Here is a 19,681-nt window from a genome sequence, read left to right on the forward strand (position 1 = left end):
CCTGTCTTTCTGTCTTGGAAGCATTTTTAAAAATTTTGTTTAACTCCTTACAAACCTATGGAAATCTGGCAAAGCAAGCATTCAAACTATGTATATTTAAATTCTCTTTCTAAAACCTCCTTCTTCGTTTACCGTTTTTCCTGATGTCTTCTTTTTTGTATTATTTTTTAAATTTATTTATTTCAGAGATGCCTGGGTGGCTCAGCAGTTGAGTGTATGCCTTAGGCTCAGGGAGTGATCCTGGAGTCCTGGGATTGAGTCCAACATCAGGCTCCTTCTGCCTGTGTCTCTGCCTCTCTCTCTCTCTGTGTCTCTCATGAATAAATAAATAAAATCTTTAAAAAATTATTTATTTCACTTTTTATTTGGAGATAATTACAGACTTACAAAAAGTTGCAAAAATAATTCAGAGAGGTTCTATGTACCCTTCACCTAGGTTCCCCCACTAGTAGCATCTTGCATACTCATAACGCATTATTAAAAGGAGATAATTAATACCTTTCTATCTTCTTTAGGTTTTTAGTTTCTTTTTATGTTTGATTGCATCCAAAAATTACCATTTGGTAACAATTTTTTTTTTTTGTACTTGATTTGGCTCTTCTCTCTTTCGTAAATTAACAAATGACGAAGTCAATAAACTTGTCACAGCACTCATCTGGAATTACAAGTTTACTAAAAACTTCTGTTTCAGCACACTTAAAAGGAAGCAATTTCTAAGATTTCTGTGCTTTCTTTTCCTGCCATGTCATTGTGCCCTGATACACCTGTAAATATATGAAGAAGAAGAAGAAGAAGAAGAAGAAGAAGAAGAAGAAGAAGAAGAAGAAGAAGAAGAAGAAAGAAGAAAAGAAAGGAAGAAAGAAAGAAAGAAGAAGAAAGACATGGTCTTCTCTGTTCACATTTGGACTTGGGAGACATTTATTTAATTCTATTTTCATATATAATGCCTTATTTTCTCAAATATATTTTAAGCTCCTCAAAGTCATGAGCCAGTTCTTGCACAGATATTTGTCACTTGACCAGTATTAAATTCCACTTTTGTCCTTCAGACTCATTCTCATATTCTTAGTGGAGTGTTTCCTAAGACATGTCTCCTGCCACCTTTCTGATATTAACTCATCTTCATGCCACAGATGCTATTTTTAATAGACTTTTTCTGTGAATTACTCCCTTCTTAAATCTAAATTAACTTAGTTTCTGAAGATTTTATTTATTTATTTGAAAGAGAGTAAGAGAGAGAAAGAAAGAGATAGCACAAGCAGGGGGAGAGGCAGAGGCAGAAGCAGACTCCCCACTGAGCAGAGAGCCTGATGCCGGGCTCCATCCCAGGACTCTGGGATCATGACCTGAGCCAAAAGCAGATATTTAACCAACTGAGCCACCCAGGCGTCCCTAAGTTAATTTATTTTAAAAGGAAGCTTTCTGGGGCACCTGGCTGGCTCAGTCAGAGCATGTGACTCCTGATCTTAGTGTTGTGAGTCCAAGCCCCATGTGGGTATAGATATTACTTAAAATCCTTAAAGGGCACCTGGGTGGCTCACTCAGTGAAGCCCCCAACTCTTGACCTCAGCTCAGGTATTTATTTATTTATTTATTTAGATTTTATTTATTCATTTGAGAGAGACAGTGTGCATAAGTGCAGAGGAGGGGCAGAGGGAGAAGGAGACTCCCCGCTGAACAGGGAGCCAGACATGGTGCTCAATCATAAGCACCATGAGGACCCTCTGATCATGACCTGAGCCATAATTGGGTCATGAGTTTGATCCTCATGTTGAGCTCCATGCTGGGCAACAACAACAACAACAACCAATAAATAAATAAATAAATAAATAAATAAATAAATAAATAAATAAAAAGCTTTCCATAAATAGGAAACCAATATTGTTTGAGCCAAATTGAAGGTAACAAAAAAAATTAATATGTTTCTAGAGCAGCACTTATTTCCTGAACTCTAGCTGGCTACTGCTGCCTTTGGGCTTTGAAGCCAAGGAATAAAGGAAGATCAGTGAATGTTAGAGCCATTTTTCCTTAACTAATCAGAGGGACTTGGAAAGAACATTACAAAGGGAGTCCATTGTTTGTCACCATGGGACTCAATGTTATTGAAGTCATCCACATGATCTAACAGCATCCTGTGTACCATGGGAGGCAGACACCCACTAAGATGAGAAATACGAACAGAAAGAGGGCAGTTGAAGAGTAGTAAGAAATGTCTCCTGCTCCGTGTTCTTGCTTTGTGAGTCTCCACAACTCACTCTACAAGTTCTTCTCCACTCTTGCTTGCAGGATGGGACCACACGGTGCATTTCTCATTACTGATTGAGCCATAGGTTCTTATCTATCAAATAAGAGAATTCTATCAGATGCTCTTTCTGGAGGCTTCCAATCCTGACTTTACCAGAGTTATAATCACTAGGTCATAAGCATTCGTGGAACCTGGGACATGTACTCCCGTTTGCCATCACCACCCAGCGATTGATCACTATTTACCAAATGTTCAGCATTGGCTCAGTCATCTTCACCAGGAAGGAGGATGGTGGCCATTATCCTCCTCCTTGACAAAGGACCAGAGTTAAATACAGGACAGATCCTTTCTCCCCAGAAAAGCAAATGCTCAGGGAATACAGAGAGCTTTGAGCTTGCTCTACCCCCCAGAGTTTCCATTGTTCCAATTACTCTGACTCTCTCACATTTTATTTCCATAAAGGGAAGGAAATCATCGACAAGCTAAATATATTTTAGCATGTAATCCCAGTTTAAGTTAGCTAAAGGGCAACGGAGCTATAAAATTATGCTGAAATCACCCAGAAATCAGTTTTTAAAAGCAGAGTTTGGGGGCCTAGTAGAGTTGGTGACAGTCAGAATTTGCGGATCATAGAGCTCGTCTTTACCTCTTATGGCAGCATGTACTTCTGGAATCCCCAGCTTCTCTATCCATTACATGAGGGATCTGGGCTTCACTAGATTACCTTCATTTTGTCTCCTAGCAATTACCTTAAACATTTTCAAAAATTCTAGTACTGAGAAAAAAAAATCAGGAATCAACTTCATAGTTGGCCCTAAAACCACTAAATAGTACAAAATGCAAATAGGGGTTAAGATTTGGATGGGGTGCCTGGGTGGCTCAGCAGGTTAAGCTTCTGCCTTCAGCTCAGGTCATGATCCCAGGGATCTTGGATCAAGCCCAAAGTTGGGCTCCCTGCTTAGTGAGGAGTCTGCTTCTCCTTCTCCCTCTGCCCCCCATGGTCTCTCTCTAATTCTCTGTCTCAAATATATAAATCTTAAAAAGAAAAAAGATTTAGAAATTATCTTTTATATAATAGTTGACAAAAAAAACTTAGTTGAAAAAATTAATAAGAATTCTTTATAAAATGAGAGAAAATGGAGGTGCCTGGGTGGCATGGTAGGTTAAACATCTGACTCTTGGTTTTGGCTCAGATTATGATCGCAGGGTTGTTGTGAGATCGAGCCCCTTGTGGACTCCCTACTCAGCGGGGACTCTGCTTAAGGTTTTCCTTTCCTCTCCCTCTGCCTCTCCTCCTCTCTGTCTCTCTCTCCAAAATAAATAAATAAATCTTTTTAAAAGATAAAAACCGGTTTGGTGCCACCTGCAACCTGGGGTGTGATCCTGGAGACCCGGGATCGAGTCCCATGTTGGGCTCCCAGCATGGAGCCTGCTTCTCCCTCTGCCTGTGTCTCTGCCTCTCTCTCTCTCTCTCTGTGTCTCTATGAATAAATAAATAAAATATTTTTAAAAAATTAAAAAAATTTAAAAGATAGGAAATGTACCTCTCCAACATGGTATATGTTAATACATACCAGTCATCATTTCATTTAATGCAACCTCTGAATGAGCACCTTACATTTTATTACAAGCAATATTAGTAATAAAAATATTTGCCTGCAAATATGTATTGGAAAACTGTTGACTATTTGTCAAAATATTGGCCACACTCAACACCTGAACCTACAAGCCTGGTTGGGAATATGTCATATTTCAACACTAAACACTTAGGCCAGCTCACCTGCCTAGCCATTAGCCAACAGGAAAGATACAGGGGCAGTTTGCAATCATGCCAGCAAGGGTTAAATACAGAATTTAGATACAAACTACTGTAGGGAAGGGGAAAAATCTTTTCCTTCTACCCATCTAGGTTCTCAGCTGGGGCTCTGTAACAAAAGACAGGGTAATAGGAGAAAGGCCTATGCATTTATTTAATGTAAGTTTCACGTGATACTGGAGCTTTCCTAAAGAAATGACCCCAAAAAATGGTTCATCCTGGGTGTTTTATACTAGGTTAGATGAAGAGTGGGAAGTGGTGGGAAAATGTGAGAGGACAAATAGGAATGAGCTAAATGTAGTAAATTGAGGACACTTAGAAAAGCCTATTCGTCTGGATTCCTCTTGGAGTCCCTTGTTCTGGCAGGTAAGGATGTTCCTTTCCCCCGGGTACGTTTAGGGAGGGTGCCTCTCACATGAGGGTCTATGACCTGCATCAAGAGAAGGTTGGACAGTCCTTCCTGCACCTGCTGTTTCTCATATTCCTTAAGCTTAATAATATTTGATATGCCAAGGAGCCATATTTTGGGGCAGCATGTGGTCCAAACGCAGTCACTATGTAGTGTGTACACTCACCACCCTAGGAACGCTGGAGTGTTTCAACAAAAAGCAAGCCTCTGGAGTTCTTAGGCCAAACAAACTCCTGAGGGAGGGGTGAAGCTCTAGCCACTTCTACCGTTATGGGAAATGAGAGTCGAGGCTTTTGATACTGACTCTCATGTTACAGTTTCTGATGGAGAAGGCATTTAGAAAGAGCAGAGACTGTAATTTTATCTAATAAAATTTGTCCCTGGGCAGGAGCAGCTTGAAGTCCATCCACAAAATGAAGCAGGCTTCCTTTGACTTTTTCTCTTGCCATTTTAGTCTTCCCAATTAATTAGAGCCAAAAAACTGGTTTGAGTTATACATACTTTTCTTCAGGAAAACCTTACCAAAAATATATGTATTTCATCAAGCAAACGAATAAGGTAAATAGCAAAGAGGAAGCAGGAGGAGGAGGAAGGTGGGAATTTTAAGGACTATAGAGAAGCAAACTTTGATTACTCTAAAGTGCTTTTGAAGCACTTACTTCTTTTAAAGACATCAGGACACTGGCCTTCTTTATTTGTCAAAATGGATAAACTATGGGATTACTGTTCTCATTACTAAAGGCTCACGCACAATTCCTAGAGACATGCGACACGGAAATGGAATATAACTGTTTAAGAATCTAGTCGAGGCATTGAGGGAGGGGTTGGTACATTTTCTGTGAGGTGCCAGATTGCCAGAGGGGATAGTAAAAAGCTTGCAGAGATGATGTGATCTCCTGGGATCTGAGGTCTCTCCTCCAAGGCGACCTGGAGGCAGGAGGAGTGGAAATACGGGACATGAATGAAACAAGATTGGTAAAGAGTTGATCGTGGTTGAAGGGCTGATGAGGACCCAGGGGATCAGCATATTATATTCGACACCCATTTGAAATTGTCCATAATGACATGTTTAAAAGTCCTTTAAAAATTCTCCCAGAGGAGACCCCCGGATGGCTCAGTGGTTGAGCATCTGCCATTGGCCCAGGGCCTGATCCTGGAGTCCTGGGATCGAGTCTCACATCGGGCTCCCTTCATGGAGCCTGCTTCTCCCTCTGCCTGTGTCTCTGTGTCTCTGTGTCTCTCATAAATAAATAAAATCTTAAAAAAAAATCCCATAGAGGACAAATGGTCAGGAAACTGAGGCGGACAGCAAAGATACAGACAGCAGTGTGGCTGAAGGGAAAGCTTGTGTTGAGGGAGCCAGCAGGTCAGCTGGGCAAGCATGGGCAGCGACTTGGTTGGTGTTTGAATTTGCTTTTTTTTTTTTCCCTCCGTGGCAGGCAGGAGTGACCAGAAAGTGTTTGCGGTGCCTGCCCTGAGTCAGACTGTGAAGCCTTCCATGCTCCCTGAAAGGCTCTGTCCTGGAGTCTCCCTTCGTCCTTGCAAGACTGTGTTCTCCATGCACATTCCAAGGGCACCCCCTTAGCAAATCCCCTCGCAGCAAGAGTTCTGAGCTCCTGACATTAATATTTTTAAGAAACATGATGGGTTTTTTTGCAACTTTGTGTTTATGACCTTCTCCCTATTGACCTATCTGTACAGGCACCGGGGGGAGGCAGGAGCGAAGGAGGTGGGATTCTAACCAGTGGAGGGGGTGTTACAACAGAAGTGGAGAGAGAGGTGGTGTTCAGCTTCTGGCATCTGAAATAGGATTTTTGCCCAAGTGCATAGTGTTAAAAGCCACGTTGTATTAAGAAATATGATTCTTACTTTATTTTGTTTCCTCCAAGAGAATACCAGGAGCCTGGCCCCTGGCACCATAGAGTTTTAGGTTAGAGAGCTCCCACCAGCGTGTAGGGGAGAGGAGAAAGCCTGTCCCTTCCACCCCAGAAGAATGTGGGGGAGAAGTAAGGGGATACTCAAGGTAGAGCAGAAGGCAGATGCTAAGATCCTCATTTTTTCTTCCTGCCCCCTCAAGGAATAGGCTGGAGGCAGCTTTAGAAATATCTAGAAATGTGTTAAAAAGCTGGAAGGCAGCAGGGCATCTGGCCTGCTTCCCATTTATGGCTGTAGGCTGCCTGCTTTTTCCAATTTGGGGATTGTTTCATCAAAGTGAATGCAGGCAGGATGACAGGGTCCAGCAGAGGGAGGGAGGATGTAGCTCCATACGGTACTAATGGAGCCTAGAAGGCTCCACCTGTATGGGAGGCTGAAGGGGGGAAATTAAAGCTTAGAGAGTTTAAGTAACTTGACCCCAAATAGTAAGGGGCAGAGCTGGACTTTCAGCCCTTAGCTCTTAACCCCCACAACAGCTTCCACTTGCCTCCCTTGCAGCTGCGTAGAACAAGAGCAGGGCTTGCCCGGTTGGCTGAAATGTCTTCCAGTGTCCAGCCAAGCGAGTCCCCTGTTGCCCCCTTTGTCCCACAGCAGTAGTCGCTGAAGTCCCTGCGTGTCTCACATCTTTTGTCATGCTTCTTCCACCCTTCCCCTCACAGTCATGACTCAGATCACAGACATCACCTCCTGGTTTGTAGAACTTTCTATGGCTCCCCATGGCAGTGACTCTTTCCCTGCTGTGTGTTCCCATTGCACCTCATATGGAAACATAGCTACATACTTAGAGGACAATCACCTGAGCTGGACTGGGCGTCTTTAGTGACAGGGAAATGCCATAAATCATCTCTGAGTTTCTAGCCCGGACAGGGAGGGGTGGACTGTGGGCTGCCTTACTTACGACTCTTCATACTCTCAACCACTGTGCCTCCCAGCATAGCAGAGGCCAGGAAGCAAAAAATGCCATTCAAAGCTAGGTTTCCCTGATTAATTTGGGTCCTGCCAGTCATGTATTCATGTGAGACTCTGAATTAAGACTATGTTTTGCAAAAGGCGAGGGGCAGGGCTGGGGTGGATTTTAAATCATCACACCGATTCCCTGAGTCAGAGATCTATACACAGATGTAATGTAATCCACACAAATTTGTCATGGGGAATCAAAGAATAGACTTAATGAAACTGCTCCCTCAAAGGTTGCCAACAACCTCGAAGGATCGATATCAGTCCCCCTCTGAATTACCTGGTTAACCATAACCTTCCCTCTTGTCTTTTCAAAGAAAGCAGGCTTTGTGTTGTACTTGATCCAAGTCTTTGGGAAATGCTGTTCAATTTGCCACAGATTCTAGCTGTTGACAAGAGAATAGGAAATAATAAAATAGAACAACAGTGTAAGCAAAACAATGAACAACAGTAAAAGATTATTACTGGCAGCAAAGTCCATTGAATTCCCAAAAATCACACCAAAGGGGTATGAATAGAAGCTTCTATGGAGCATCCAGCCTTGAGTTTTATTTATATAACTTCGATTATATTTCTTTCCACCTTTGGGAGTCTATGCTTCTTCAACATCTATGATTTACAAGCAAATTATAAAATACACCAGGAAAGCTGTGGGCATGGGGGTGAGGATGGAGTAGAAAGTCTTGGTAGAATTTTACCAGTAAGGGAAAGGGAGGCTCAGTGATTTGGTGAAGATCCCAGTGAGTTGGTAACCAAAGAGGTTCTTTTTCTACCATGCGCCCTTATAAAGTGGCTATGTTTTCGATAAACTTCTTGGTAGGAGTTGAGAATGGCTGCAGCGGTCACCCCAAAGCCAAGAGGCCATGCCCAGTGGAATCCTGCCAGGCTCCGGCCACAGAACTAGAAAGGGCAGCAAGTTGTTCATGGCCTTTGGTGCCTCCCGAAGAGCAATGGCGCCAGGGATGAATGTATATTTGTATGAATCTTAGTTTAAGAATCATATGGACCAGCAAGGATTGGTCCTTCGCAGCTCTATACCCAACGCTAAAAATACAGTCTTAGTTTCAAAGTGGTGCAGACCTTCTGCACTGGTATGCAGGGGCCTCTCCTGAGTGTGACCACGCACATTGTGTTTTCAACACCACTCTCAGAGGCACTGTAACAAGCAATTGGGGTATTGCAAAGATACCCGAGTACCCACACGGGGTTCTTTCTTCAGTGTTAACTTGCCAGGAGCAAGCCCTATGGCCTCTTCAATAATACAGCAGCCTTTTGTGACTTCCTCTTCCTTAGTCAGCTCTGGACACCAATTCAATGATCAGGTTAGAGCTTCAAGGAACATTTCAGACGCTACTCAAATATTCATCCTCCACCTCACCCCCACAAATGATATAAAGGGAAATAATCAAAGACACAATTTTAGAAAATATAAAGTAGAACAGATGGTTCTATTTTAGACCGTTAAGTGAAAGTGGATTAATGTTTTTCTTTTTCTTTTTTTTGTTCAAATTTAATTTTCCAGCATACAGTATACCCATGGGGCTCATCCCATCATGTGCCCGTCACCCAGTTACCCCATCCCCCCACCCGGATCATGTGCCCGTCACCCAGTTACCCCATCCCCCCACCCGGATTAACATTTTTTTTCTTAAAACACATTTATTTGAGAATTTCAGATCAATTCCTGCATCGCTGCCTGGTACTGAATCTTGCTTTTTTTCTAATCTTGTCTCTGCAGATTCACATCCTCTTCTTTAATCGCAGTCACTGCCGTGGGTCTGACCTTGTGTGCCTGTCACTGGACTAGGTAACAAACATCCCCAGGAACAGTGTGGAGTGGAAATGTTTGAATGTCTTGATACCCCTCCACATGACCGTGACCACATGCCTACCATCATTGCCCCACACCACGCCCATTGGCAATACCTCACCCCTTCCCAGGTCCCTGCTGGTCAGCACCTGGGACTACCCACTCTCTGCCTTCATATCTTTCCCATTGTCTGGGTCTTCCCTAACAAAGGACTTTGACGTCCTTAGGCGTGTCTACATTTTAAAAGTAAGATGTGGGTCACCTGGGTGGTTCAGTTGGTGAAGTGACTGACTTGATTTTGGCTTAGGTTATGATCTCAGGGTCCTAGGATCAAGCCCCGTGTGGGGGCTCCCACTCAGCGGGGAGTCTGCTTGAGGATTCTCCTTCTCCTTCTCCCTCTGTCCTTCCCCCTGCTTGTTCTCTCTCTTTCTCTCTCTAAAATAAATAAATAAATCTTTAAAATAAATAAATAGATAAAATAAATAAAAGTAAGCTGTTTATCCAGAGAAACAAAAGGCAACAACCCAGAAATGTATTTAGTTATAAAGGTAATGAATCAATAGTAAACAAAAGCTTTTTCAGTAGAAAGAAAACATCCTCCTCTCCTTTCCCCATTCTCCATCCTGCTGCTCAGGAGAGCTGCCCTTGACCATTTGCTGTTGTAAAGGAGGAAGTACCCCCATAACTCTATTTTTTTTTAAAGATTTTATTTATTTATTCATGAGAGACAGAGAGAGAGGCAGAGACACAGGCAGAGGGAGAAGCAGACTCCATGCTGGGAGCCCGACATGGAACTCGATCCTGGGTCTCCAGTATCACACCCCGGGCTGAAGGCAGGCGCCAAACTGCCAAGCCACCCGGGCTGCCCACCCCTGTAACTCTAAATAATGTGGTATACTCCTGGTTCCTGATTTATCCTCTAAATAGCATCTTCTGATTTCTCATTATGAAAATGAGGAGTTTACTTTGTCTTTTCTCCTTTTCCTACTTCACCAAAGTTTTATCATATTTTTATCTTTTGGTCCTTCTATGAGTCAACTGTGGAAATAAGTGAAGACCAACCAAATGAGAAAAGCAAAGCCTATTTATTCTGAGCTTGCTCTAGCAAGGGAGTCAGTCACCATCACTTGCATTTTGGCAGAAATTCAAAGGCAGCCAGAGGAACAGTAAGGCTTTATAGTGGAAAAAAAAGAGAAGGCTTCAGAAGCGTCCTGTTTGGGGGCTGTTGGTCTGGAAAACTGTCGGTGAGCCAACTAGAAGTGGGGCATCCTATATAATTGGTTAAGGATGTGTTTGGCTTCTTCTGATTGGTCTTAAATTGAACAGAGGGCTAAAATTAGGGAAGCTATCAGTTATTAATCATCCTGGCCATTTTGAGCTGATAGGTACAGAAGTTATTGGGTAGCACCCTGAATTATTACTAGAGATAGGGACTCTGGCTTCCTGCAAGCTTAACTTATAGCGGGCTGGCTTCCTTATCATAAATAAGACATTGGCTACCTAGGCTGCAGGTTGTGGATCTAATTTTTCTTTCTTTCTTTCTTTCTTTCTTTCTTTCTTTCTTTCTTCTTCTTTCTAAAAAGATTTTATTTATTTATTCATGAGAGAGACAGAGAGCGAAGCAGAGATGCAGGCAAAGGGAGAAGCAGGCTCCCTGTGGGGAGCCTGATGTGGGACTTGATCCCAGGACCCCAGGATCACAACCTGAGCCAAAGGCAGATGCTCAACCACTGAACCACCCAGGTGCCCCTCAAATTTCTATTTTTACATATGGTCTGCCCATTGTCCAATTTGTATAATCAGACTCTCAAAACTTAGATCTTAAAATAGAATTAAATTTCTATTTCTTAATCCTTCAATTGTAAACAGTCTCTCTTTCTCCCCGTTCTGTAAGATTACCCCACCATTCCCTAATCTCATTCCCTCCACCTTTTGCCAGCTATGTTATTATTTTTATGAAATTAAGATTTATAATATTTTGATCTCTTTCAGTATGTGTAAATATCCTATAATGTATCTGCAGGTCAATTTTGAAAATCAAGAGCCAGTAAGCAGCATTTACAATACTATAATTATGTGATGAAAGTATAAATAATACATAATTAGATAACATAAATATTCTTCGCTACTTGAAAAAAATAGTGAGATTCTATCCAGAGAGAAGGAACAGTGGTTTTACGTCTCTAAACCTAGGTCAGGATGGTGTCTTTATGCTTATTATTCTGGAATCTCATGAGGATGTATCTAGGAAATTATTTTGGATGAAAGTCTGAAATCATCCTACCAGTTATTTTGCCTGTGACTAGGGCTGGCCCTCTTACCAGATTTATCAGAATCTTCCAGAATCTCCTCCCTTCAGACAAAGAATCTTTAGATTTTAATCACTAAGTTTGCCTTGGAAGTCCATGCTTTGACTATGCCATTCACATTTCAAATAATTCCTCAAGAGACAGCATGCTGGGGCACCTGGGTCATGATCCTGGGGTCGAGTACCGCATCAAGGGGAGCCTACTTCTCCCTCTGCCTGTCTCTCTGTGTCTCTCATGAATAAATAAACAAAATCTTAAAAGAGAGAGAGAGACAGCATGTTATAGCCGAAGAACTATGTTAGAGTCATGGAAACCTGAGTTCAAACCACAGCTGTGTCTTCCTACTGCCAATTGGGTGTTTTGGGTTTTCCATCCCTGTAGAATGTTCCCCAGTCATTTCTTCAATCCTTCTAGCTAGTTGAAGAGATGAGTAGAATAGATACATAAGGTGCCAACATTAGTGTTTCTGCTTCCTCCTCATTCTCAATCCCCAGTGTTGGGGTGGGTCCCATTTAAGGCTGGTAAGAAAGGATGGTAGTCTGTGTTGTCAACATAGAGCTAGGTGTTCAACAAGTTTGAGGTTCCTCCTGTCTCAGCTGCTTACTCCCTGTATCATCTTAAGAAAAAGTTACTTGATCTCCCCAAACCTTCATTTTATTATCCATTTGATGAAGATAAAAACTCTCTTTCTTAGGGTTGTGGTGAAGCATAAATTAAATGAGAATTTGCATCCAAAGCACCTATCGCAACCAAGAGCTGTTGATTTTTGTCATCAGGGTATATGTCCTATCTGCTCAATAGAGTTAGAGTCTGACACTTGTTGTTGGGACCATGTGTAAAATGGTAGGAACAAAATGCTCATAAAATACCCATTCCCCAAAAGGATACATCTATAAAAAGAAAAATTGGCCCAGTAGATGTCCTTTTATAAATGGAAGAAAGCTTAAGTATGGCATTTCTAAAGGGCAGAAGAAGCACCCCAGAATGATTTTCAAAAGCACAACTGAAGATTGTAGAGCTCCAACCAGGTAGAAATGGACAACTGAGCCAGATATAGGCTAAGCAGCAACAACTATCATCTGGGCCAAGTGTGAGCAGATGGTGTCTGGGAAGGTGCATGGACCTTCTCTGGAAAAAGAAGCAAGAGAAGAAGGTGAAGGAAAGTGGCATTGAGAGAGAAATGATCTAGGAGACTAATGAGCATGTCTAAGCTGAGAAGAGCTAAGATAGGGAGCATAGCATGCTTGTGTGTGTGCATGTTTCTGAATGTGTCATAGGCCAGGTCAAGGGAGGAAAGGAAATAGTGATGAAAGTAATGAGTGATGACAGATAAAGTCTGAAATGGATTTTGTAGTTCTGAAACATAATTGACAAAGTGGTAACTAGGAGCTTTTAAAAATTTTTTATAAAGGAAAATTTCAAGCATATGCAAAATTATAGAGAACAGTTCACCCCTCATATTCACCAGTGAGCTTCAAAAATGATCAACTCCTATCCAATGTCAGCAATCACCCATTATTTGGTCTTTTGTGCCTGGCTTCTTTTACTTAGCATCATGTTTTTGCGATTCATCCAAGTTGTAGCATATTCCATTATTGTATTCCTTTTGATTGGTGAATAACATTCCATCATATGGATACATCACTTGTGTTTATCCATTCACCAGTTGATGGACCTGTGGATTGATGTCGAGTTTGGGGCTACTGTGAATAATGTTGCTCTGCACATTCACACATAAGTCTTTGTGTGGACATATATTTTCATTTTTCTTGGGTAAGTTTCTTGAGTAAATTTGATAGTAGGCTTGTGTTTAACTTTTTTACAAGCTGTCAAAATTATTCTCTCCAGCAATGTTTGAGGATTCCAGTTTCTCTATGTACTTGGTTCTCATTCTCTCTCTCTCTTTCTTTTTTACTACCACACTCAAGCACCCTTGCTCACCTGGTATTGTCTCTTTTTATTATAGCCAACCTAGTGGATATGAGGTGGCATCTTAAAGTAGCTCTAATTCCCATGTCCGTAATGATTAATTGTGTTGAGCATCTATTCATGTACTTATTAACCATGCATATGTCTTCTTTGGTGAAGATATATTCAAGTATTTTGCCCACTTTTAATTGGTTTATTTGACTTTTTAAAAAAGATTGTATTTATTTATTTGACAGAGAGAGAGCACAAGCAGGGAGAGCACCAGGCAGCAGAGGGAGAAGGAGAAGCAGCCTTCCCACTGAGCAGGCTCAATCCCATGACCCTGGGATCATGACCTGAGCTGAAGGAAGATGCTTAACCAACTGAGCCACCCAGGTACCCCAGGCCGTTTATCTTCTCATTAAATTGAAAGAGTTCTTTATATATTGTGAATACGAATCAGATATATGATTTACAAATATTTTCTTCTAGGCTTGTCTTCATTTTCTTCATGATATCTTTTGAAGCATTAATTTAATAAACTTCAATATATCAAATTTTTTCCTTTAATGACTCATGATTTTAGTGTATCAAAGAACCCTTTTTCTAGCCCAGGTCACAAAAACTTTCTCCTATGTTTCCTTCTAGAAGTTTGTATTTTTCACTTTTCCGTTTGGTCTATAATCCTTTGTATATGGTGGAGGTAAGTGCCTAAGTTTCCTTTCTTTTTTCTTTTTTTGCATATAGATATGCAATTGTCCACCTTTCATTTGCAGAAGAGAAATATCATTGAAATGTTTTGGCACCTTACTGTTCCATTAATTTTTCTATCTTTTTCTATCTTTACATAAATATTATATTCTTAATTATAATTTATAGTAACTTTTGAAATTAGATAGTATAGGTCCCCACATTGTTTTTCCTTTTCAAAATCATTATTTTGTGATAAAGTGATCATTAATACCAAGGTACTTTTTAACTTTAAAAAAAAAAGCTTGAGATCAAACACACTGTGATCGAGCCTTGACATGGATTAATTTCTCAACACAGAGACATTTACTTCTTCATCCACCAGATCTCTAGTGGACAAGTCTTCTCTGGGGAAAGCACAATAATCATCATATTGAGATTCAGTCTCCAATCTGCAGGGTTCATAGACTCAGACAGAGACATGCATATTCACAAAAAAATATAGCACCTGTTGAAGTCCTAAAGTTCAAGTGCATACACATCATGCACAAAGAGCATAGGACAACTTGCTCCATTGGATATGGTCCCAGAAGGATTTACACAGACATGACAACTGAGACAGGCCTTGACAAATGGATTGATTTTACCAAGATGGGCTGCAGAAGTTCATCCAGGACTGGGAAGGACATGGGAAGATGCAGCATGGGTTGAGGGCAGATCAGAGAGGGGTCATTTTGGAGAAAGAGCTAGGGACAGAGCACAGTGCTAGACAAACAGAGCCTGCTCTTGAGGCTCAGGAATCTCGGGCAATGTTTGGCATAATTGAGAGAAGCAGAGACTTAGGGGGATTACAAAGGAGCTTACCTGCTCTGGGCAAAGACAGTCTGCCCCTAACTCTGTGCAATCCTCTCAAAGAACAGACTCTTCTAGTAGTGAGGGGACAGGGAGAGAGTGAACAGCTGACACAAATCTGCTTTTACAGAAAAAAATAAGTAGAAGGCATCCTACCGACGTGAGTCATCAATATTATCTTTGGAAATAAATGAACAACATTTTCTTATTATTGTTTTTTAACCTGTACAACTGAAACCTAAAAGGTCTGAGGTTACTCAGGCCATTATCCTGCCTGACCACAGGATGACGTTTGTGCCATCCCGCCCATACCTATCAACACCGCCTCAAGGTTTATGCTCTTCTCTATCTCCTTTGCAAAGTCTGCTGGATATTTTTTAGGACAAGCTGTTGCCTCTAGAACCTTCCTTTCCAACCACTGTCTGGGGCCAGAGTGCTCACAATAAATGTAATCTCTCTCTTCTGGTAAATGTTCACTAGCTCTAGTCTAATACTCAATGGATTATGTGTGTTATCTGAATCCTTGAGACCATTTCTGCTTGGACTGGAGACTGAGTCTATATTTTAGGAATGGCAGGCTCACAGAACACAGCCAGTGTCTTCATCATAGATTCATAGACTCCAGTTGGGTTCTGCTTGGTAATAAGGGCCCAGGCATGGGAGATCATCGACCCCCCATTGCAGCCATCCGGGGTCCCCAGGGCCTACGCACAGCCTTAGCACTGCTAAACAAAGCTCCCCGTCGGGGTAGCTGTGGCACAAAACATTGAGGTCGGACTTAACTATGTAAAGAGAGGAATTGGGCAATGCTAGATCATCTTTCCTCCAATTTTATCACGTCTTCTCTCTTTTTTAAAAATTTTATTTAAATTTTATTCATTCATTCATTCACTCATTCATTCATGAGAGACAGAGAGAGAGAGAGAGGGAGAAGCAGGTTCCCTGCAGGGAGCCCGACGTGGGACTCGATCCCGGGACTCAAATTCATGCCCTGAGCCAAAGGCAGACGCTCAACCACTGAACCACCCAGGTGTCCCCATCTTCTACCTTTTGATCCTGTAAGGACTTTGAATAGAGTGAAATTCAGAATGTTTGTGATGTAAGAGCCTTTGAGGGTAAAGAGTTAGAATACTTATGGTTAACTGGTCAGGTGTAATACATATGGCTAAAACATCATCACTCCAGTCACTTTCTTCCTTGAGTTACTTCCTCCAGAGAACCTGAAAAGGGAGATCCCTGCCTATCTGACCATCCTTGCAGCTAGAGGCAGTCATGTGACCCAGCTCTGGTCAAGGAGCTATGCAGAAATGTGGGACAGAATCTTTTGCAAAACTTACTTTATGGGCAGGCATCTGAGGAAAAGTTCTTTAATCGTTAGTTGTTGCCTCTCCTCCACTGCTTCCTGTTTTGGAATTCTGTTGCAATGTTGGAAGCTGGAGCAACCATTTTGTAGTCATGAGGCCTCAAGCACAAAGATGCAAAATCAACACATGGAAGATGGTGGACAAGGCAAGACAGAAAGAGCCGAACTTCTTGATGCCATCACTGAGCTGCTCATCCAGCTCTGGTCTGCATTCCTTCAGACTTCTCATTCGGTGAGATGATAAGATGCCTTCATTGCTTAGTTCATGTTTAATAGTGTTTTCTGTTGCCGGAGGCCAAATATATCATAGAAGGTATGACCTGACTTCTTTCTCTTTCCAAACTTCCTTGCTTTTGCTTACACTAAAATGTACAGAACTCTTCTAGTCCCTGCTGCAAAATCAGGAAAAAAATAGCCAAACTTCCAGGAAAATACCCTTGTGATAAATGATTAGATGATAAAGAGTCCACAATAGCATTGAAGAAGGAGAGTAAACAACTAGGGAGGGACCCACTGGGACAATGGCCCTTGTCCTGGTTATTTCATGAGGAAACAGAAGGACCACTGTTTTGTTGTGCCACCCTGGTGAGTGACTTTAATAGGGACCGACTAGAAATATCCATCCCACACAAAGTGGAATGCCAATGTTTATAGAAGAGATGGAAAAAGAAAGTAGTAAGGGAGAAAGGATGGAGAGAACAAGGAAGGATGATGAGTGCGATACAGAATTGAGACTATGGGACGCCTGAGTGACTTAGCAGTTGAGTGTCCACTGTTGACTCAGGGCGTGATCCTGGGATCCTGGATGGAGTTCCACATCGGGCTCCCTGCAGGGAGCCTGCTTCTCCCTCTGCCTGTGTCTCTGCCTCTCTGTGTCTCTCTCTCTCTCTGCGTCTCTCATGAATAAATAAATAAAATCTTTAAAAAAATAAGGGAAAAAAATGACAGTGAAGGGGAGCAAAGTATGCCATCTCCCAATATGCCATTTTGGAGTAAAGATTATTCTGACCTAAAGATATTTGGAAAACAGGAGGTGTGGGAAGGGCACTCTGACCTCCCCCTTTCTCCCTGAAAGCAGGAGAGAAAAAACTTCCAGGAGAAAGATTTTCTTAGAAGGAAGGAAACATTCCTATCACCAGAGATGGGAGACAAGGCCAAAAAAAATCTGTACAAATAGACCTTGTTAAAATGTCTTTTTTTTTTATTACTCTTATATTCCTATAGTCTCCCTATACATGTTAGTTACTTTTCTATAATTGTTATTCTTTAATGGTATGGGAGCTCTTGGGACTACCCATTGGGGTCTCCGTTTTTCTATGGGGCCCCCATGTCCATGTAAGAACTTATTACTCTGTCTCATATCAATTTCCTTCCCAGGCCCCATTAGAGACCCTCAGATGGGAAAGGTAGAGTTTTGCCTCACCTACAGGGAGAAGCAGGGCTGAGAGAGTGATGGGGCAACAGGAAATACCAGGATTAAAATCAGAGGCGATAGAGTGAAATTTGGCCTATTGGGCAGTTGTGAGGATTGAAAGCAGTCACCTGAAGGGATAGGAGAGTCACTTGCAATGGAATTTGTCCTGCAGGAGGCTGAAAATAAAAGAGAGAGTGTCTCGAAAACTAATTCACAAAAATCCTCTTTCTTCAGGATTTAAGGGCTTTGAAAAGCTCTAGCCTATTTGGGAAGGAGGCAACACAACCTGGAAAAGAAAATACCCAGTGAGAAACCAGGTGAGCAAAAAGTAGTCCCAGGAAGGAGTGATGTTAGTAACCAGCCAGAGCACCTGCCAGGTAGATAATCATGCAAATGTGCCCTCTTTGCCATAGCACACCTCCCACCTGAGTTTAGAAAGAACGGATGAATAACTGTAGCACCGTGTAGGTTAAAACACAAGCTGAACTGGGAACAATGTGGCCAATGACTCTGGGCTAAGGACAGGAAATTGGAAAGAACTGTCATTGGCAGACAGGGGTGGCCTAGGGGAAGGGGCGTAGCATCTCTGTAACCCTCATCAGCCACTCCCCTCCCCATGCACAACTGACTGATGCTTAGGTTCATGTAAAATGCTATCTATATTCAGCCTAGTGATGTCACCACCTAGTGACGTAGCCAGTTTTCTTAGAGCAAACTGTATTCATTTGCCAGGGCAGAGGGAGAAGGACAAGCAGACTCCCTGCTGAGGAGGGAGCCTAACACAGGGCTCAGTCAATGTTTTCTTTCCTACCTGTTTACATCTTTCTCTCTCGTGGTTCACTCACTCCTTTTGGGAGAGCACATCCTCTAGCGTAGCACGCTCCAATAGAACTTCTGCAGTGATGGTTGGTTCTTCCTCTACACAGTCCAATGCAGTAGTCAGTGGTCACAAATGGCAACAGAGCATGTAAAATGTGAATGGTGCAACTAAAAAATTAAATTTTAAATTATATTTAATTGTAATGAATGTACATTTAAATAGCCACATATGGCAAGTAGCTATCATATTAGTCAGCATATCACTAGTAGTTTCCAGTGAAAGTGCCCTAGGGAGGTAATTTTTTGAGACCTTATATTCCAACAATTTCTCTCTCTCTCTCTCTCTCTCTCTCTTTTTTTTTTTTTAAAGATTTTATTTATTTATTCATGAGAGACACACAGAGAGAGGCAGAGACATAGGCAGAGGGAGAAGCAGGCTCCCTGCAGGGTGCCCGATGTGGGACTCAATCCCAGGACCCTGGGATCCTGGGATCAACAACCTGAGTTGAAGGCAGACACTCAATCACTGAGCTGCCCAGGTGCCCCTTCAATAACTTCTTTATTGTATCTTCACAGTTTATGGTTTGTCTAAGAATATAATTCTAGTTTAAAAAATAATTTTGCCTTAAAATTGGGAAGATAGTACTCCATATCTTTCTAGCTTCTAGCACTACTTTCATTGTGATCTGTTGTTGCCCTCTGAAAGCTTCAGGGTTTCATCTTTCTCCCAATTGTTTTACACTTCCTGATGCGGTGCTTTGGTTGTAGTTCTATTAGCAACCATTGTTCTGGGCACTTGATGGGCCCTTTCAATATGGAAATTCATGTCTTTCAGCTCTGAGAAATTGTCTTGGATTATTTCACTGATGCTATCTTTCCTTTTTTTTCTGTTCTCTTTTTCTAGAAGTTCTATTATTCAAATGGTAGACATCTTGCAATTATTCTCTAATTTTATTATGTTATTTCCTCCCTTCCCAGCTCTCTTTTTGCTTTGCTTCCTACAAAAGGTTTCCAGCTCAATTTTCTAACCCTTCTATTGAGTTTTAGATTTATGTCCTCAATTTTTAAATTTCTAGCAAATATTTTTGTTCTCCACATGTTCTCCTTTGATAACATTCTGTTCTTGTTACATGGTTACAATATCTCCCTTAACT

General features: G+C 41.7%; 1 long non-coding RNA gene across 3 annotated transcripts in view; it reads right to left on the minus strand.

The window, feature by feature from the left end:
* The window catches only part of LOC121482009, a 51,836-nt gene that overhangs the window by 22,467 nt on the left and 9,688 nt on the right, over positions 1-19,681 (minus strand). For 2 of the 3 annotated variants that reach the window (XR_005985482.1, XR_005985483.1), the window contains exons 2-3: positions 18,520-18,695; positions 7,643-7,748 (exon numbers count right to left, since the gene is read on the minus strand). This is a non-coding gene — a long non-coding RNA (uncharacterized LOC121482009). Of the gene's footprint in view, positions 1-4,817; positions 5,398-7,642; positions 7,749-18,519; positions 18,696-19,681 lie in introns of those variants that run through there. The other variant, XR_005985484.1, reaches the window with a different exon arrangement.

This window comes from Vulpes lagopus, chromosome 24, assembly GCF_018345385.1.
Source record: "Vulpes lagopus strain Blue_001 chromosome 24, ASM1834538v1, whole genome shotgun sequence".
NCBI lineage: Eukaryota > Metazoa > Chordata > Mammalia > Carnivora > Canidae > Vulpes > Vulpes lagopus.